The sequence below is a fragment of the Biomphalaria glabrata genome, chromosome 7 (assembly GCF_947242115.1).
Source record: "Biomphalaria glabrata chromosome 7, xgBioGlab47.1, whole genome shotgun sequence".
NCBI lineage: Eukaryota > Metazoa > Mollusca > Gastropoda > Planorbidae > Biomphalaria > Biomphalaria glabrata.
Genome location: NC_074717.1, coordinates 10,936,395 through 10,952,513, shown reverse-complemented (window position 1 = coordinate 10,952,513; position 16,119 = coordinate 10,936,395). Strand labels below are relative to the sequence as shown.

The 16,119-nt window shown below is 37.7% G+C and overlaps 1 protein-coding gene across 1 annotated transcript in view; it reads left to right on the top strand.

Moving 5' to 3' along the window:
- LOC106056888 (neural-cadherin-like) overlaps nucleotides 1–16,119 on the top strand; it is an 81,333-nt gene that overhangs the window by 17,506 nt on the left and 47,708 nt on the right. The gene's annotated exons all lie outside the window — the stretch shown is intronic.

Below are 16,119 nucleotides of genomic sequence, written 5' to 3'. Positions count from 1 at the left end.
TGATCCGAGATTGGTATCGGAGAAATAACGTGTACAAACTTTTTACCATACAGACAGACAGAGTGAGCTGATATAAGATTTGTAAAAATGGGTAATGTAATTTCCGACACATAGAATGTTCTATGCCTATTTCTTCGTCTGCATATGTCTCTTAACCCGGTGTGAACTCGGATTACCTTACGAAAATACTTTTTTTTTTTAAGGAATTGTAAGAAATACAAAGGGTCGAAAACAACAACAAAAAAACTTTCAGTCGATAAAATTGTTTCATTTGCTGATGTGGAAGTGAATTTTTTTTCTTTTTGGGCACCGAACTTATATGTCCTCACTGAGGGCTGTGGGCTGTTATATGGGCACCAAACATTCCGGTGACCTTCCACTTTATTCAAACATAGCCACAAACTTTTTAATAAAGAAAACATTGTTATTGTCATACGTCCCAGACAACCACCCATCCTAATCAATCATCATGCTGGGTCAATTAATGCCACGCTGTAATAAATGTCACACACTTGTTATTGAAGCCGGATAAAAAAAAAATTGGTAAAATGAAAAAAAAGTGGGAGGGGGAAGAGGGGTGGAGTTACTGCTTGTAATTAGTTCCCTCCGAACATGGGCGCTAGGTAGAAGTAGACCTACAACCTTGAGCCTCAGCGCTAACTCTGCATGCCAATCTAACAAGAGAAAAAAGTTTCATATCTCATCCCATCATCTGCTTTTTAACACAAGTGACTGAGAGACTAGGCTCCCTCCATTCGACTGCGTATTCTTTGTCGACCAATTAAGAGTGCATTTGTGAAGGTTTTCTTTTTAAATATTAATTTAGAGTAAAACATGATATTTATAAAACAATAATTTTTACAAAGTATAACCATATTACCTAATTGTCTCTCACCTCTTTAACAGTATACGGACTCTGTTGGCAGATCCTTTCCGGATGCGCCAGTTGCCTCGCGTCTAGTTAAGCAACATCCTGAGAACCTAAATGTTTAAAAATATGTGCTAATGTAAAAAGTAAAGTAGTTGTGTACTAATGTAAAAAGTAAAGTAGTAATAACATTTATATATATTTCCAGGAGCTTACCCTCTTTTTTTCACTATGTCTGGGTGGAATCTTGTACAATTTTTTCTCCCACTTCCCATCTTCGGATCAAGTTGGAACTTTGCACAAATATTCACTGTCGATGAAAACACATGAATATTTTTTTTTTAAATTACCAGTTAATTAAATAATTAGTCACCCCCTCCCCCGAAATGAAATCCCCCCCTACCTGCAGGGTGACTGATTTTTTGCTTTCATTTTGTTTATTTTAGGTAAGATTTTAATACTAAACCATCACTTGCCACAGCACAGCCAAGGGTATTTTGAATTTAAAACTCCCTACCAAGGGTTTTTGCACTTAAATCTCCCTCTCCTATAAAACAAAACAAAAAAAAATGCAAACGACAATCCCCAATTTCCAAGGAAGATTTTGATTTTAAAACTCCCACCAAAATTTACGACAAACCCCCTCTTCAATATAAAAAAAGCAAATTACACACTCAAAATTCTATTAGCGTAGCCAAATGGGTTTTGAGTTTACCCCCCCCCCCTTTTTCAGAAAGGTTTGAAGCTAAAAATACCTCTTCAATAAAAAGAAAAAGAAAATTACGCACTCAAAATGTAATGAGCTTAGCTAAATTGGCTTTGACTCAGTTTTGAATTTAAACCCCCCTTCAGCGATGTTTGAAGGTAATAAATACCTCTTTAATATTAAAAACAAAGCAAATTATACACTCAAAATTCTATGAGTGTAGTCAAAGGTGTTTTTAGTTTAAACTCCCCTCCAGTGGATTTTGAAGCTAAAAAATACCTCTTCAATATAAAAAAAGCAAATTACACACTCTAAAATCTATGAACGTAGCCAAAGGGGTTTTGAGTTTAAACCCCCCGCCAGCGGGGTTTGAAGCTAAAAAATACATCTTCAATGTAAAAAAAAAAAAGCAAATTACGCACTCAAAATGCTATGAGCGTAGCCAAAATGGGTTTTGAGTTTAAACCCCCCTTCAGATGGGTTTGATGCTAAAAAATACCTCTTCAATATAAAAAAAAGCAAATTATACACTAATATTATTTGAGCCTAGCCAAATCAATTGGGCGTTTTGAGTTTAAACCCCTCTCTTACAGATGGCTTTTTAAGTTTAAAATTCCCCTACAGAGCGTTTTGAGGTGGAAAACCTCTATCTTCAATATTATTCTAAAGCAAACTACAGTTACCAAATTCTATGACCATAGCTAAATGGGATTTTGAATTTAAAAACAAAAAAAAAAAACAACTCCAGAGATTTTTTAGTTTAAAACCCCCAACAGATGATTTTGACGATAAAACTTCCCTTTTCGCTATAAAATCTAAAGCAAGCTACAGTCACCAAATTCCAAGAGCGTATTCAAGAGAGGTTACACATTTCTACCAGTGGCGGGGCTCCATTAATAGAGTGCAGTGAATAGTCAACTGCCGAAATTGAAAAAACACTAAATGTGGCTCAACAAAGATGGCTAAGACAGATTTTAGGAGTCAGTTGTTGAGATCGGGTCTGAATCTAGGAAATCCTATGCCGAACTAGGAGGCGACCCCTTAGTAAGATTGTGACAGAGTGTCACATGAGGTTTGCGGGACATGTTCTCCGACAAAATGAATTACGCATAATAAGAGTTGCGATAACATCCTAGTACAACTTGGCTCCACACATTCATGGAGATCCTCAGAGCAGGTGGGAAGAAGCTTCAGACATCACTAGTGACAGATTTTTGTGGAAGCAGCTTGACGGCAATTGCGCCGAACGGCGCGGGAGGGTCTAAGTCAGTATAAATAGCACATTAGGTTTTTTAAATAGAAATTTTTAATAGCAGGAAAATGCAGTGTAGATACCTCAGAATATGCATTTTGTTGGCTTTCAATACCAGAAATAGCGTTGGCGGCGGGGCTCAGCCCCGCGCTGGGGGAGCTCCTAGCGCTCCCACAGACGCTCTTGCTAGCTATGGCGGGGAGTCTACAATTTTTCCACTAACTCCAGGAAAAACCTATTCCAGGGCACAATAAACGTCTTACGAAAAAATGAAGGGTCAGAATGTAATAAAGATTATGTACACACACACACACATACATACATATAAATATATTTTTTTCGGGGGGGGGGGCGGAAAATATCCCCCAACCCCCCCTCCCCCGCGAAAAAAAATCCTGGCTACGCCCATGTAGTTAAATAATTTTGCTTTATGTAGAGACAGCAGGGCTTACTAAGCCAAGGGGAGATAAGCCTTCTGTAGAGAATATTTTAAACTAACAATAGACTGCAAATCCTTCGCTTTCATAAGTGGCTATCAAGTTGACCTTCTAGTTTGCATTAAAAGAGCAACTTTTTTTTTTAATTGTTTTGGAAAAGGCAGCACTGAAAACTCACAGATCCCCCCTCCAGTAGTCCACAAAAGCGCACTAAGCATGAAAATTGAATCAAACAAACATTAAATTGATGCTTTTTCACTCATTATAACATTTGTTTTTTAAAAAAGTTTTTTTTTTTTAAGTATTTTTAAAACGTATTTTTATAATTTACTTTTTTTTTTGCTGTTCCAACGAGAATAAAACTTAACCGTCCCCTGGTCATCTGTTGAGATTGAGCCAGCGAGACATTAGTGTTTATATATTTTCCATGGCTACGCAGCCCCAGCTGCAAACTAGATATTTTGCCGCGTCCAGCGAAGACATAACCATATTCAGCTGGTGGTCAATTTAAATGTTCTTTACGACGTCTACGTCTTCCCTCATCAGTGGATTTTCTTTTGGCCTCTAATATGTATTCCACGTTGCAATTTCTAATAAATAGCATTATTCGAAGAATGAGATCCAACTTATTTTTTAAAAATGTAACCCCTTTACAGATCAAGTCATCATTGCAATGGACATTCAGATCTGCATTAACATAAAAATGATCAAAATTTGAAAAGGTTTCGAAACGCAGAAAGTTGTGTGGTTTGCATTCCGAACTGTCTTCTCTGTGGTCTCAGGTTCAAACATTGACCACTGCCATTAACTAACATCCTGCTGGAGTTTTGGGCTATGACTTAATAATATTAAATCCTGATTCGAAACTTTGTCTAAACCTAGCAAGTGAAAAGGAACATACTAAATATATAAAATAATGTTGTGTGTATAATGAAGAACTCTATTAAAATGTGATTTTGTATTTACATTTATTGGTATTTATTATATAAAATAAAATTGTAGAATGTTTCTGTGATTTGTTTCACAGGGAATATTGTATTTCCAAAATGATGAAAGATCCATCTAGTAAACTTGTCTGTATGCCACATGTCATAAATGTTTTCTGTAAAATAGATTTAAAAAAATTTATTTATTAACATTTATACTTAATTATGTATACATATATAGAACTAGTGGTTATATATATATATTATATATGTTATACTGATTATCTGATCTAACATCAACATCTAACTCTTATTGTTCTTAATAATAATAAATTACTCTACTCTAGGTCTAGGCAATCTAATATATATAAGACCAGGGCCGGTCTTAAGCCACTGCAACTTATGCGGTCGCAGTGGGCCCTGCACTTTCATAGGCTTCGTGCTATTTCTAGGTGTAATAGTTAAATTGCAATAAATATATATATCGGTATATATAAAACCTGGAAATCTCATAAAAATCTCCTGAAAAATAGACAAAATTGTGGGTGTCATTCATTCCGGAAAACGCTAATCCTACGCACATAAACGAAATAAGACATTGTCAGCTTTCATGTACTAAAATGTAATAATCAGGCAAATTTTCACTTTAATCAGAAGTTTCCATACTTTATTTACTTTAATAGAGTGACTGGCATTTTAATATGCCATAGGTTGCAAAGTTTGTAAAGTAAAGTTAATTTGATCGTAATATACTTAGTAAAGATTTAATAAAATTCAAAGTCGAATTTTTTTAAAATACGAAATCTTAATTTTCACTTATTATCCTTATTCCCACCCAGACTAGGCCCCGCGCAATCAGTTTCACATAGGGCCCCCGCAATCGTTAGGACCGGCCCTGTTTAAGTTTAAGACTTAAAGAAATGTCACATGTGTTTAGTAAAAATCTGTATTTTATATTACCAATATAAATGATGACTTATTATTTTTTTAGATCTAAAGTTTAGCCTTATTAATAAGTATAGTAAGGGCTAGTAAAGAGTATAAATATATTCTATATAGATTTAGCTTAGGCTTTAGGTTTAGTCCTTGACTATTATAATATTATATTTATATCTATGAATAATCTTTATGCTATTGCTAGGACACTACTCACTAGGACTTACTATTACAGAACAGAGATATACAAATTCAAGCATTAAAAAATGTTGGCGACTGGGCTTAGAATTAACATAGAGGCTAGTCTAGATTACTCTAGTCTAGCTAGATCTACTTAAATTAGTTAAATCTACTAGTTTATAAACTATGTCTATTACTAGTAACTAGTTTACTAGTAGTATTACTACAATTAGTACAATAATACAAGTCAAGTATTTATAATCTAGATCTAGTGAGTGACTAGTAAAAGTGTTAGAAGGCCTAGCTAGAATTAGAGGTAAAACTTTACATCGAAGGACAGAAAATAATATAGATATATCTAACCATTTAGTTTTGTTATAATAAAAATTATAATAGACTAAAGTCACTAATAGTAATAGTACACTTTTAGTATACTAGTACCTATTAGATTATAATAGGACTAGTCACTAGATTTTACTTATGTCTTATACTACTTATAGTAGATTGTCACTAGATCTAGTCTACTCTAGTAGTAGTCTCTAGTATCATCAAGTACTAGTAGATCATCTAGGACTAGGTCTAGGTATACTATACTTAGACTATAGTTATACTAAGTGACTAGTCCTATTATAATCTATCTATAATTATATTATAGGCCTATTAATTCAATAGTCTGCTCTATAATATATTTTGAAAAAGTAGAAGAGTTCTCTTCAGGGCATTTTGGTGCATCCCATGATAAGTATCATTTAAAATTGTTGGACAGCTAGATTTAGATAAGTTTATCATCTGAATCGCTATCAATAACGTATCCAGCCATGTCTATTTTTATTTACATTTTCTCAGTCCATTACAATACGTCACTTCCGGTTTCGGCCATTGAAGCTGATTTTCAAATCTCGTTATTTTTTCCACTTTCAAATTACTTTTTCTAATATAAATACGCTTTTCTAAAATCTCAAATTTTTAGGAACTAACTTTGATGCTATCTACTATCTAAATCAATCGCTATCTCAATTTCGAAAAAAACCTCTTCAGTTGGTCTTTAAAGTGTGTTTCGTCGTCAAAACCAAAATTTAGTGAGAGAGAAACGCCTGGCCTTGGCCTTCTCCAGAGCCTGAAAATGTCGGTGTCCGCATGCAACCGTTGGGTGAAGTCCGGCATCTGACACGTATTTGTGAACTGAATGAAAGTCACGTGGAAGTGAGTACTTACAATGGCCCCGGGTTACTCACACTTCCTCTCTGCCCTCCTTCCCACCGCACTCCCTGCCTTTGCTATCACTGTAAAGTGTCCATCAGTCACTGTGTCTGTCGACCGAAGATACGAGGATAATTTTTTTTATCACTTGAACTGCTGCTTATCTCTTACTGCGTGATGATAGTTTTTGGTTTAGTGAAAGACACTTTGCTATTAATGCTACTTATATTACAAAACACTTTCATCTCAAATTTCTCGCTGTCTCTAGACAAAAACACAAGTCTTTTAATTGATAACAGTGCCCACCAGAGTCGTAATGACCAAAATGTGCGCCTGGGGCAAGAAAATTTATTGTCCCCCTCCCCAATTTCCATGAAAATCACATAGAAATGAAGGCTTATAAATAAACATTATTTAATAATAACATAAATATAATACAAATAACCTTAGAATGTATACCTAACAAAAATATCTACAATAATTTTTTTGCGCCTCTCTGCGTGTAGCGCTCCCCCTGAGAGTCGCTCCGGTGCACATTGCCCCTTTGCCCTCCCACTACGCTTCTGGCATACCCCGCCCCTACACTTTCGTATTTCAATCAATGAGGGGATTCTGTCGCTTTTTTTCTATTTATTTATATTTTATTTGTGTATTTGTGTGTGCGTTAGATTTGGTTGGATTCTTATGACCCTCGGTTTGGTTTACTCGATTAAAAAAAAATACGTGTGCATATCATATGAAAAAAAACACTACTGGGTGGGTACTACATTGTACCCGGTATCACTTTATCACTTTGCTTGCCAGATATATCCTTGGTAAGTGAAGGTGTATTGCTTGGGAAAATGTTTAATATTGTAATAACTTAAGTGAGGCAACTCAACGAGGACATAGACGTTTATTACATAGAGACATGACAAACACAAAGGGCATCTGCCTTGAGTACAGCATCTCCATATTGGCTCTCTATTTGGGCGGAAAATCGTTTGTCTCTTATGTCAACATCCGACTTGTCTAGTCACAGACAGTGCGCACCCTCTTTCTGCACTATCCTGAATGGCGGTGCGCATGGCAAAGTCATAACATTGCCCCCGTCTTAGCACTTTTCGTCCCGAAAAGAAACACTGCAGCTGAGGTTTGACAGTTCAGGTGGAGGTCGATCAGTGGGAACCACAGACGGTAGGGTGTCTGTTGCCCACAAAGCCATCTGCACAGTTTTCCGCGGCCGTCGCTTTCTCTTCTTCCAGTTGGCAAGTCTACGCTTGAGACGATATCGTGGTCGCTGCTTCGACTTAATGACGGTAGTCTCTGATGCCAGCCACTTAACACAAATGGAGGTTGTGGCGATCACTGTAGATTCCAGGGTTGTTGTTCCAAGACGCTGAGTCAGCGGACCTTTTCCATGGATGTCTCGTGACACAGTATTAGGCCCACTGGTAGCCAAGGTTTCAGGCACATAGTCTTTCTCAGCCTCATCTGTAAGGTATGCCCATGAAGCATCCTTGTAATGTTCATCCACCGCTACATCAGGTTTCGCTGGAATTATTTCACAACCGTTCAAGTCACTCTCACTGATGTGGGCAGAAGTACACATTTCTGTCAAGTTCAGATCTTGTAGCTGGGTTTCTTGGCATGGGCACTGTCCCCGCAGGACGCCGCATATACAGTTCAAGTCAATCGCCTGGATGCAGCTGCCTAGCATCGAGTTCTTTCTTATGCAGCTGCCAAAGTCCAATTCGTTTTCTGTCTCGGCCATTGTTGGGGCCCGTATTCGTAATTTCACCCGACGACATCCAAGGCAAGGAATCAGAAACGGTCTTCAGGCTTTCATGGTTTGAATTCTCGCCAAAGGTACTGACAGATAAACAGAGGTCTTTAAGGTCCACAGCAGAAAGCTTGGACGCAGACCCAACGTTGTCTTGATCTGTCCGGCTCGTTGCAGGTATACCAGGAACAAAAGTTTCAGGCTCATAACAGACTTCTCTAGTTTCTTCATTTGTTTCTTTTCTTTCAATTCTGTATATCCCATTGATATCGCCGCAGCAATCGTTGTCACGTTTCTCGCCATGAAAGTCATCCCCGCAAGACTTGCCCACAACACAGTCACAGACAGCGCTCCAATCCCCAGCGCCTCCATCACCACTGTTTGTGCAGCCACAGTCCTGACCAGGCAACTGCTCCTTCCCTAACGAGTTTATTCCTCCGTTTGCTTGCGACACAATTTTATCACTTTGTTCTATTTGGCCTTCTACTTGTAATACACTTCTATCAACTTTTTTCAACATTATGTTCCTGCTCATGTTTCCCATCTTGTTCCCAATCATGTTCAGTTGTTCATCAAATGCATCCACAAAGTCCTGGATCTTGCCCATTACATCAACAATCCCAGGCTCAATTTCAAATTGATAGGTCTCCTAATCTTCCTCTTCATCGATCAGAGCTTGCCGCAGACGAGCCGTGAGCGTTTCCCTGCTACCGACAGGTTTTAAACCTCGGTCTCGAAGCTCTTGTCTTAGCTCTTTAATTAAGAGTTGATGTAATAGCTTCAAATATGTCATTGTAATCAAAGCCTACCTCCTCTCTTTGAGTTGCCTATAATCCCACTTCTGAGACCAATTGTAATAACTTAAGTGAGGCAACTCAACGAGGACATAGACGTTTATTACATAGATACATGACAAACACAAAGGGCATCTGCCTTGAGTACAGCATCTCCATATTGGCTCTCTATTTGGGCGGAAAATCGTTTGTCTTTTATGTCAACATCCGACTTGTCTAGTCACAGACAGTGCGCACCCTCTTTCTGCACTATCCTGAATGGCGGTGCGCATGGCAAAGTCATAACAATATACGTGTACTCCTTCAACTTTTCTTTGGGCAGTGCATTCTTATTGCTTAGACGTACCTTTGGTCAGTGTAATATGGTTAACCTCATCCATTATGGCTTTGTGGACCGATTGCTTAGGGCTGTCTTTGTTTTAGTGGGTTATAGCTGCATAGGTCTTTGAAATATTTTTTTTTTATATGCATTGAAAATCAATGCCATACATCTTGCAAGAGGAGACAGAAGGTAGAATTTCAAAGAAGTGTAACACGAATTTGATGAGAAAAAAGAACAGAGACAAAGAATCTAGATGATAAATACAAAGTGAGCTACTGGCGCCTTTTGTTTAGATATTGTAGGTCCATCTTGGTGACTGACGTTACATACTTACACACGCACACACATTAACAACACACCGAGTAAACACATGTTAAAGTTCAAGTTACGACAGAAACAATAGACAGAATCTCACAGCTGCTCTTAATAAAAGTAAAGTAAAAAAAAAAAAACAATAGAACAATGTCTATGTGGCAGGTAGGTTGTGGGCGAGTAAGTCTGTAGAAGGGGAGGAGTGGGGGGAAGCAGTTAGAGAAAAAGAGGATAGATATCGGGTGAGTAGAAGAAGAGTCGGGAAAAAGTATTCCGAGGACCGCGCCCCGTTGTGTGATGTCTGGTAGTTGAAAGAGGTCACAATGTCAAGCATTGTAGCAGTACAGGGAATTTCCTTATCTTCCATATCACTTGAGGAATGAGTGTGTGTCTTTGTAAAGGCTGGAGGTAACTAGGCACCTAAAAACGTTTGGTTCGTAAGGAGAAAAAAAAATTGGGACTTATTTCTCTCTAAAATGTTGATCAGTTCTCAAAATTCAATTCGTAAAATGAATTCAGTGCAGCATTAAAATCTTTTGGCGTCGAACTTTTGAAGTTCTATCAGTAAATGATACGGTTCGGTTGCGTGGTATTGATTGCGTTGTTGAAAATTGTCCACTGTATTTTTTTAAACACAGTAATTTCCTCATTGTTAGCATTCCTCTTTTTTTTTAAAGCAATAAAAAGCACTAGCATCGAAAAAGAAGAGAATGTGATATGGAGAAATTGTGAAAACATTATAAGGAAATCTAAAGAAAATGTAAAAAGATGAACATTGGAAGAGATTTTGAAATATATAGATAAACTAAACAATGTCAAGGAGACCATTTTAAAGGTCACAGTCGCCAACTGAATGTTTGTGCCACGAAATTTAATTTTACAGTGCAAAAAAAAAAAAAAAAAGTGCACAAAAATATACACTTCCTATGTTCTAAACTCGGATATATACCTATAATGACCTAGCTATTTTTACTTATTCGCCATGGTTGGAAATCTCCATTACAATATGCAAGATTAAATTTAAAAGCTGCGCCCTTTTGGGATAATTGTAACATCTAATTTTCTAGTCTTTGAAATATAGGTTAAGCGTGACATAAAAACGGACAGACAGATAGCACAATGACAAAATCAGAAATAAGTCGTGCTGTTCAAGTGTACGCTCTTACCCGTCTGTGTGTGATTGTTTTGAGCGGAAAGGGGATTTAAAAATCACATATATGTTTTGTTGTCTTCTTTCTGTCAGAGTGTTAACACTGACATGATGAATTGCGTGATAACTATCTAGTGCAGTGGTTCATCTACATTTTTAATCCTCCACAAATCCTTTTCGAGCCAAAAAAAAAATTTTTCACCTCTCTCTCCCCTCTCAATCGTAGACACTCCTTTACATTTAAATTATAATGTTCAGGGGCGGACTGGCTATATGGGAAAACGGGCAAATGCCCGGTGGGCCGGCACCGAATGGGCCGGTCTGTTCGCGACCAAATAATTTTTTTTCAATGCACACACACTCAAACTGAAAAAAATCCCCCCACCAAAAAATCCTGGCTAAGCCCAAGGCACAAGATATGACATACCATTAGTGGGCCGGTTTTTATGGTAATGCCAGGGCCGATTTTGATACCCAGTCCGCCCCTGATAATGTTTCTATTTGCATTGTTCACAAGACTGTAGTGGGGCCTAAAGTCTAGAACAGACATTATTGTTTATTAAAAACCCAAATATATAGGTCTATATTCTTAAAATCTTCACGTGGCACATAATCCAAAAACATTTTAACTTGTTTTCTCAAGATTTTTTTAAAACATTTATTGGGTGCCTAAAATGCATTGAAAAGTAGGCGGATTTATTTCTTGTTTTCTGGAGGACAAGTTATAAAATCTTGAACATTGGAAAGTTCCATAACTTGAAAACATTTAGCGTATAGATTATCATTAGACATGTTGATAGAGATTATATGCATAGTCGTGGAAGTACATAACACTAAATTAAAATTTCCCCTGAGCAGCATGTTAAATTTTATTACTAATTACTTATTTTCAAAATGGTGAAATTTCTCCCCCCCCCCTCGCTCCTATCCGATAGTGTTTCCTCTCAGACCCAATGAGAACATTTGTGGACTGGGACAAATAGCGTGAAGCTTAGAAGGTGTCAACACACACGTCCCAGCAACCCTCAAGGACAAGTTAACGAGCTAGAAGAAGAAACAGATATCGCTTGGGCATGGGAAATGAATCACTCGTCTGCTAAATTACGCCCTTGACACTAGACTAAAACAATGAGTATCGTTAAACAAACACGAAAGGTCAAAGCTATAAGACAATCTGGATACTGATAGTGTATATTAATCAAACAGCACCAAATCACAAATGGCTTTGTTTGAATAGCCCTTAACAGTACTTATGATGGTTTTACGTAACCGGCAGTAATGTCAAGTGAAAGTTTCTACGACACACTATCAATGTAAAAATGTAGCAATTTGAAGTAATTTGAACCTTGCCAACTAGATCGAGATTTCAAGTCTTTATTTGGGACTGCAATCATGCAACGTGCTCCGAGCATTTACGCTTCTCATGCTTTTAATCCGCCCTTCCCCTTTCGACTTTTTAAATTCATTCATTTCAGATCTAAATCTATTTCTTGTTTGTACAAATGGAGTAATTAAAACTAGCGTATTAGTTTTGCGTCCTACGTCGCAATTAGCAAACAGCAGAGATCCAGATCTCTCTGATCAGGGATCATTGAAACAGCAAAAATAATTTGATTTGTGAACAAGGGGGAGGGGGTCATTAAAACGTTTGTATCATTCTATTTAATTTTACTTATGTTTAAAATTTTGTAAATTCACTAACTTTTAATATTGACGCCCCCCCCCCCCCCCCCATGATAATGCCCATTATTTTTCGTTTGCTTCTTGGGAAATGCTGCAATTTCCCTTATACGGATTCGGACGAGGCCAGGCGACAAGCGTTTTCCTTACTCCGAGTTGCAGAAACGCATTCTCCTGGCGTCGGTTCGACCTATTAAAAAGTCATATAAAAAAGGGAGGTGGGTACAGAGCTTGACAATATTGAATTGCGAGGAAAATTCAAGATACCATCGCGCACGAACCGGTACGGCTTATAATTTCTGTACGTGTTATAAGATCATCCTCGTGTAGAAGTGGGCTTTTTTTGTGTGCAAAAGTCGTCAACAGAATGATGTTCAACAAGTGTGCGAAATTCGACAGTTCTGGTAGGCCTATAATAAAGTCGAGTAGAGTCGCATTTGTGGAAACATAGTAAAATGTCTTCTTCATGAAAGAAAAAAAATGTTTTGACTTGATCTTGTTGCAGTAGAATACTAGTCAACGTCTCTAACTCAATTATTGAAAAACTGAGATTGACTGGTAATGTAAAAAAAAAAAAAGCGTTCTTTCCCCTCAGGGGGGGGGGGGGGTAGCTAGGAATTTTCAATCGTTTGGGGGCCCGGGGAGGGGGCTTGACCTCTTTGCATTTTGCGCAATATTTAATTTTTAATGTAACCCCCCCCCCCTCATTTTGCCCCCCCCCCTCAAGTGGGGGCCCGGGGGGGATTTTCTAATTATCTTATCTTATCTTATAGCCTATAATACAGACGTTACTTCAAAAAAGATGATTACGTCCTACGCGTCATGCATTTAGTCATACATATTAACCAATGACTTAAATTCTGCCAAGTCACTGGTTTTCCTGGCTAGCTCAGGCAACCCATTCCATGCTCTAATAGCACTATAATAGGGAAGAAGAAGTACAAATTTGTCCTAACATATGGGACGAGGAATGTACCTTTATCTTTGTGTCTTTCAGAGTATTTTATTACATTTTGTTTTTGTATTTCTGTATTTGAAGATTATGGTTCAGTATTTTATGTATAATTGCTACTTTACTTTTGAGTCTTCTGTCCTGAAGGCTTTCTAAATTTAGTGATTTTACTAAAGGTGTTACTCTGGTCAAATGTGAATATTCGTTTGTTATGAATCTCACTGCTCTATTTTGTGTCTGTTCCAGTTTCTTAATGTTTTCTTGAGTTGAGGGGTCCCAAACGGAGGATGCATATTCTATTATTGGCATAACCAAGGTTAAATAACATTTTAGTTTTATGTTCTTATTAGATTTATAGAAATTTCTTTTCATAAACCCTGCTTTGTTTGATTTTTTAATAGTTTCATCAATATGTGGATTGTGGTTTTTCATTTATTATAACACCTAGGTATTTTGCGTTTTTAGTCTGTGTTACTGGTTTGCCATGAATAAGATAAGTGGAATTAATTTGTTTTAGTTTTTTTTATTACTCTTAACAACTGACATTTTTCTGGGTGGAAAGACATGCTCCAATTTGATTCCCATTTCTGTAATTCATCTAATTCTCTTTGTAAAATATATGTGTCTTGTGTTGTTTTTATTGTTCTATATATTATGCAATCGTCTGCAAATAATCTGACTTTTGTTCCTAAGGTAATGCAATTTGGTAAATCATTTATGTAAATTAAAAATAGTAGTGGACCTAAGACTGTTAATTGAGGTACACCTGAGTTTACTGTTATCGGTGTTGATTTAGAGCCATTTATTATTACAGTTTGTTCTCTCCCTATCAGAAAATCTTTAATCCACTGATGCACTAATTCTCCCCCTCCTCCCCCCACCCTAGCTACGCCACTGTTTCCCCCTCACCCCTCTCCGGACCTCCGTGAGATTGTCTGCACCCCACAGTTTGTGGGGTTTGTCTGTGTTCTTGTACCTTAAGTAAAATATCAGATATCAGTTTTGTACCGCCACCTCCGTCGAGCGTAAAACTGTGTCTATTAGTTTCATGGGCGTATCCAGGATTTTTTTCGGGGAGGGTTTTGGAATTCCCCCCCCGACCCCTCCCCCCCCGCGGGAAAAAAATATATGTATATATATATGTGTGTGTGTGTGTGTGTGTTTACATAATTTATCTTTATTACATTCTGACCCTTTCGGAAGACGCTAATTGTTTATTGTAGACTCCCCGCCCTTGCTAGCAAGGGGGTCTGGGGGAGTTCGCAGCGCTCCCCCAGCGCGGGGCAAAGCCCCGCTGCCGAGCAGTATTTCTGGTATTGAAAGCCAACAAACTGCATATTCTGAGGTATCTTGCTATTATAAAGTTTTATTTCAAAAACCTAATGTGCTATTCTTACTGACTTAGACCCTCTCGCGCCGTTCGGCGCATTTTCCGGCAAGCTGTTTCCGCAACTCTTATTATGCGTAATTCATTTTGTCGGAGAACATGTCCTGCGAAACCTCATGCGACGCTCTGTCACAATCTTACTAAGGGTTCGACTCCCAGTTCGGCATAGGATTTCTTTGATTTAGACCCGATCTCTATGACTGACTCCTACAATCTGTCTTAGCCATCTTTGTTGAGACACATTTAATGATTTTCAATTTCGGCAGAAGACTATTCACACTTTATTAATGGAGCCCAAGCCAATGGTAGAAATTTGTAACCTTTCTTGACTACGCTCTTGGAATTACATGCCTGTATTTCGCTTTAGATTTTATATCGAAAAGGAAAGTTTTTTCGTCAAATCATCTGTTGAGGGGTTTTAAACTAAGAAATCTCTGGAGTTTTTTTGTTTTGTTTTTAATTCAAAACCCCATTTAGCTACGATCTTAGAATTTGGTGACTGTAGTTTGCTTTAAAATAATATTGAAGAGAGAGGTTTTCAACTCTATACTCTCTGTATGGGAATTTTAAACTCAAAACCATCTGGAGGGGTTTTAAACTTTAAAGAAAAAGCCATCTGGAGGAGGGGGATTTAAACTCAAAACCCCTTTGGCTACGCTCCTAGATTTTATAGTGTGTAATTTGTTTTTTTTTATATATTGAAGAGGTACTTTTTAGCTTCAAACCCCAACTGGAGGGGGGGGGGGTTAAACTCAAAACCCCATTGGCTACGCTCATAGAATTTTGAGTGTTTAAGTTGCTTTTTTTATATTGAAGATGGGGTTTATCGTAAATTTTGGAGGGGGTTTTAAAATCAAAATCTTCCTCAACTGTGCTGTTGGAATTTGGGGATTGTTGTTTGCATTTTTTTTAAATTTTGTTTTATAGAAGGGGATTTAACTGCAAAAACCTCTGGTAGGGGGTTAAAATTCAAAACCCCCTGTAGGGGGTTTTAAACTCAAAGCCCCCTGGTAGGGTGATTTAAACTCAAAACCCCCTGGTAGAGGGTTTTTAACTCAAAACTGCCTTGGCTGTGCTGTGGTAAGTGATGATTTAGTATTAAAATCTCACCTAAAATAAAAAAAATGAAAGCAAAAATCAGTCACTTAATTCCGTTTCATTTCGGGGGGGGGGGGGGGGGGGGTTGAACCCCAAGAACCCCCCCCCCGGCTACGCCCATGATTAGTTTAAAATTTCAGGTCATGCAGTAGCAGTA